The 5852-nt window shown below is 44.0% G+C and overlaps 1 non-coding gene across 1 annotated transcript; it reads left to right on the forward strand.

Annotated features, from left to right (window-relative positions):
- The first annotated feature begins 3805 nt into the window (after window positions 1–3805).
- LOC115930488 (small nucleolar RNA U13) lies at window positions 3806–3904 on the forward strand. Its single transcript, XR_004067124.1, has one exon. It is a non-coding gene; the product is annotated as a small nucleolar RNA U13 (small nucleolar RNA).
- Window positions 3905–5852: the final 1948 nt, after the last annotated feature.

Here is a 5852-nt window from a genome sequence, read left to right on the forward strand (position 1 = left end):
ACAATTAGAGAATTCTAAGGGTTTTGTTTTTATTTTATTTTTATTTTTATTTTTATTTTCATTGATAGAGCATGGGGTCATGCTCTATCGCCCAGGCTGGAGTACAGTAGCCAACTCCTGGGCTCAAGCAATCTTCCCACCTCAGCCTCCTGAGTAGCTGGGACTACAAGCACGTGCCACCATGCCCAGCTCAGTTTAGAAACTGTATGCACCTTACATATGGAATCATTCATAACTATATGGTGAAACTGAAAAATCCATGATTATGCTACACTTTCATAAAGTCACGCAGAAAAAAATCTCTTTAGCACATATATGGCTCTAATTTAAACTAAATGTAAAAAATTGATCTGCACCCAATAATGAGGAAATGACTAATTTTTCAATATGTGAAACATTTACACAAACTGAATACTAACTGGATCATAAGGGATTTCTCAACAAATATTAAAGAATGGATCATGTACACATGGCATTCCCTGACTGCAATGCACAAAGGAAAGTTAATAATAAAAAATCAGAGAGTAATATTTGGAGAAATTTTAAAATGCACATGTGTAGAAAATTTTAAGCAGACTCATGTATTTATTATTATTATTATTTTATTTTTATTTTTTGAGATGGTCTTACTCTGTTACCCTGGCTGGGGTGCAATGGTATAATCACAGCTCATTGCATCCTTGACCTCCTGGGTTCAGGTGATCCTCCCACCTCAGCCTCTAGAGTAGCTGGGATTACAGGTGTAAGCCACCATGTCTGGCTGTTTTTTTTTTTTTTTTTTAAATAAAAACGAGGTTTTGCCATGTTGCCCAGGCTGGCTGTGAACTCCTGAACTCAAGTGATCCACAGTGCCCATCCTCTGATTTGTTTATTAATTTTAAAAGTGGACTCCATGGCTAGGCACGGTGGCTCATGCCTGTAATCCCAGCACTTGGGAAGCTGAGGCGGGCAGATCAGTTGAGGCCAGGAGTTCAAGACCAGCCTGACCAACATGGTGAAACTCTGTCTCTACTGAAAATACAAAAATTAGCCAGGCATGGTGGCGGGTGCCTGTAATCCTAGGTACTTGGGAGGCTGAGGCAAGAGAATTCCTTGAACCCAGGAGGTGGAGGTTGCAGTGAGCCGAGATCAGGCCACTGCACTCCAGCCTGGGCAACAGAGTGAGACCCCATCTCAAAAATAAAAAATAAAAAAGTGGACTTCAAAACAATTCAAGGTCAAAGGAGAAATTTCAAACTTACAGAGTTGTATTTAAGACAAGACGAATAATTATGTCTACCCTTTCATTCAGATTCTCTGATTGCTAACGTTTTGTTACATCTGCTTTAAAATCCCTTTTATAGACCAGGCGCGGTTGCTCATGACTGTAATCCCAGCACTTTGGGAGGCTGAGTTGGGTAGATCACTTGAGGCCAGGAGTTTGAGACCAGCCTGGGTAATATGACGAAACACCCCGTCTACCTAAAATACAAAAATTAGCTGGGCATGGTGGTGCATGCCTGGAATCCCAGTTATTTGGGAGGCTGAGGCACAAGAACCACTTGAACCCAGGAGGCCAGAGGTTGCAGTGAGCCGAGATCACGCCACTGCACTCCAGCCTGGGTGACAGAGTGAGACTCTACCTCAAAAAATAAATAAATAAGTAAAATCCCTTTTATAGGCACATACTTAATTTTGGAGATAGTTTCAGGCATAATGTCTCTTTATCTTTAAATCCTCAGCATGTATTAAAGAATAAGAGCATTGCAGCCATAATGACAGAGCAAGTATCACTCATACTGATAGAATAATATTATCTAGTATTCAGATTGTATCAATGGTCCCAATATTTTCCATTGTGGACGATCCTCCTCCCCTGACCAGGATCTGGTCCAGGAACAGGTGTTGCATTTACTTGCCATGTCTCTTAGGTCTCCTTCAATCTGGAATGGCCCCTCGGCCTTTCCCTCTCTCATGACACTGACAGTTTTGAAGAGCCCAGGCCAGTGGTTTCCAGACAGAGTCAATTTTATTTATTTATTTATTTATTTATTTATTTATTTACTGAGGCAGAGTCTTGCTCTGTTGCCCAGGCTGGAGTGCAGTGGTGTGATCTTGGCTCACTGCAACCTCCGCCTCCCAGGTTCAAGCGATTCTCCTGCCTCAGCCTCCTGAATAGCTGTGATTACAGGCACGTGTCACCACGCCCAGCTAATTTTTGTATTTTTAGTAGAGACGGGGTTTTGCCATGTTGGTCAGGCTAGTCTCGAACTCCTGACCTTGTGATCCACCCACCTTGGCCTCCCAAAGTGTTGGGATTACAGGCGTGAGCCACCACGCCCAGCCCAGAGTCGATTTTAAACATGTTCCTCTGGTGATGCTGTTGTTCTCTCCAGTTTGAGAACCACCACGTCAGAGGCGTCTTCCTGTCTGAACCATTCTTTCCTGTTGCTCTCAGGAAGGCAGAAAGGTACAGCTGGGCTCACCCCATACTCATCTGGGCCTCCCACACCCAACCCCATGCCTGGCACCCAGTAGATACTCAATAAAAACTTGACTTGGTTGTTATGTAGACCAGGTTTCCAGCCCATCTGTGCCACAGAGTGCGTTGGGCAAGGACTTCACCTTTCCAGGATCACTTCTCCCATCTGTGAATCTTGGTTTTTGGGTGGAGAGTGGGTGGGACTAGGTGATCTTTAAAGGCTCTTGCAGCTTTGGTTGTTGCCTCTCAAAAGGACCTCTTTCCTCCCACTCCAGGAGCTGGATTAACTGTCTTACGTCTCCCAAGTCAGTGCCTCATTCATCAAATACTTATGAATCACCTATGAGGCGGAACCTGGGACTTGATTTTCTTTATTTCTTTTTCTTTTTCTTTTTGAGACAGAGTCTTGCTCTGTCGCCAAGGCTGGAGTGCAGTAGCGTGATCACAGCTAACTGCAACCTCAAACTCCTGAACTCAAGGGATCCTCCCACCTCAGTCTTCTAAGTGGCTGGGACTTCAGGTGTGCACCACCACACCCAGCTAATATTTATTTATGTATTTATTTATTTTTAGAGATGGAGGGTCTCGCTCTGTTGCCCAGGCTGGTCTCTAACTCCTGGGCTCAGGAGATCCTCCCACTTCAGCTTTTCAAGTAGCTGGGATTAGAGATGTGATCCACATTGCCCGGCTCATTCCAATCTTCACTTCCATGGTCACATTGCTTTCTCCTCTTCTGGATGTCAAATCTCTCTTGGCATCCCTCTTGTAGGAATATATGTGATTGCTTTTAGAGCACATGCTGATTATTCCACACTTTCCCTAACTCATAATCCTTAATTTAATCATATTTGCCAATGTTTGCCATGTAAGAAAACATATACAGATTTTAGGGATTAGGACCTGATAGCTTTGGGGTCCATTATTAAGCCTACTACAGCTAGTGAGAGCTATTAAAGTTGGCTCCAAATAAACATATGAAAAAATACTCATCATCACTAATAATCAGAGAAACACAACTTAACATCATAATGAGATACCAGTCAGAATGACTATTATTAAAAAGTCAAAATATAACAGATGTGGGTGAGGCTATGGAAAAAAGGGAACACTCATACACTGTTGGTGGGAATGTAAATTAGTTCAGCCCCTGTGGAAAGTAGTTTGGAGATTTCTCAAAGAACTAAAAATAGAATTGCCACCTGAGCCAGCAGTCCCATTACTGGGTATATACCCAAAGGAAAATAAATTGTTCTACCAAAAAGACATCTGCACTAGTATGCTCATCACAGCAAAGTTATCAGCCTAGGTGCCCTCTACTAGCAGATTGGATAGAGACAATCTGGGATCCTTTTGAAGTTCATGAGTGTGAGAACTGGGTGTTCACCCGCATGTGTGAGATGTGCCACCTGCAAACCTTGTTATGACATCAGCACATTACTGAAAAAAAAAATCTGGTACATATGCACCATGGAATATTATGCAGCCATAAAAAATAATGACACTATTGCTGGGCGCAGCGGCTCACACCTGTAATCCCAGCACTTTGGGAGGCCGAGGCAGGCAGATCACGAGGTCAAGAGATGGAGACCATCCTGGCCAACATGGTGAAACCCTGTCTCTACTAAAAATACAAAAATTAGCTGGGTGTGGAGGTGCGCGCCTGTAGTGCCAGCTATTCTGGAAGCTGAGGCAGGAGAATCGCTTGAACCCGGGAGGCGGAGCTTGCAGTGAGCCAAGATCACGCCACTGCACTCCAGCTTGGCGACAGAGCAAGACTCCATCGCAAAAAAAAAAAAAAAAAAAAAAAAAAATTATGTTATTGTTTCCTTTGCAGCAACATGGAAGCAGCTGGAGGCCATTATCCTAGGTGAATTAACACCAAAACAGAAAACCAAATACTGCGTGTTCTCACTTATGAGAGCTAAACATTGAGTACACATGGATATAAAGATAGGAACAATAGACTCTGGGGACTCTAAAAAGCGGGGAGGAAAAGAGGGGAAAAGGGTTGAAAAACTACCTATTGAGTACTATGTTCACTATTTGGGTGACGTGAAGGTTCAATAGAAGCTCAAAACTTCAGCATCACACAAAATATCCTAAATGAAACAAACCTAAACATGTACCCACTGAATCTGAAATTAAAAATAAATAAATAAAATTGGCTCCAGTGTCCTTTGTTCTTAAATTTTTTTTTTTTTTTTTTTTTTTTTTGAGTCGGAGTCTTGCTCTTGTCACCCAGGCTGGAGTGCAATGGTGCGATCTTGGCTCACTGCAATCTCCGCCTCCCGGGTTCACGCCATTCTCCTGCCTCAGCCTCCCGAGTAGCTGGGATTACAGGCACCCACCACCATGCCCCACTAATTTTTGTATTTTTAGTGGAGACGAGGTTTCACCATGTTGGCCAGGCTGGTCTCGAACTCCTGACCTCCGGTAATCCACCCGCCTTTGGCCTCCCAAAGTGCTGGGATTACATGCGTGAGCCACTACACCTGGCTCTTTTACTTTTTTGAGATGGAGTCTCCCTCTGTCACCCAGGTTGGAATGCAGTGGCACGATCTCGGCTCACTGCAACCTCCGCCTCCCAGGTTCAAGTGATTCTCCTGCCTCAACCTCCTGAGTAGCTGCGACTACAGGCACGTGCCACTACACTGGCTAAGTTTTTATATTTTTGGTAGAGACGGGGTTTCACCATTTTGGTCAGGCTGGTCCCAGACTCCTGACCTCAAGTGATCTGCCTGCCCTGACCTCCCAAAGTGCTAGGATTACAGGCGTGAGCCACCTTCTGGCCTAAAATGTTTCAAAAAGTGTGATAAAATACATATAAAATTTACCCTATTAACTATTTTTAAGTGTACAGTTCGATGGTACTAACTTCATTCATATTGTTGTGTAACCATCACCATCACCCATTTTCAGAACTTTCTTATCTTGCAAAAAGTGAAGCTCTGTACCTATTAGACAATAACTCCCCATTTCCCCTGACAACCAGCATTCTACTTTCTGTATGTATGAATTTGACTGCTCAAGGTACCTTATGTGTCTTAGTCTATTTTGTGTTGCTAAACAGAATACCTGAGACTGGATAATCTCTTTTAAAAAGAACTTTATTGGCCGGGCGGTGGCTCACGCCTGTAATCCCAGCACTTTGGGAGGCCGAGGCGGGCGGATCACGAGGTCAGGAGCTCGAGACCATGGTGAAACCCCGTCTCTACTAAAAATACAAAAAATTAGCTGGGCGCAGTGGCGGGCGCCTGTAATCCCAGCTACTCAGGAGGCTGAGTCAGGAGAATGGCGTGAACCCGGGAGGCGGAGCTTGAGGTAAGCCGAGATTGTGCCACTGCACTCCAGCCTGGGCGACAGAGCGAGACTCCGTCTCAAAAAAAAAAAC

The sequence above is a fragment of the Gorilla gorilla genome, chromosome 14 (genome assembly GCF_029281585.2).
Source record: "Gorilla gorilla gorilla isolate KB3781 chromosome 14, NHGRI_mGorGor1-v2.1_pri, whole genome shotgun sequence".
NCBI classification, from domain to species: Eukaryota; Metazoa; Chordata; class Mammalia; order Primates; family Hominidae; genus Gorilla; species Gorilla gorilla.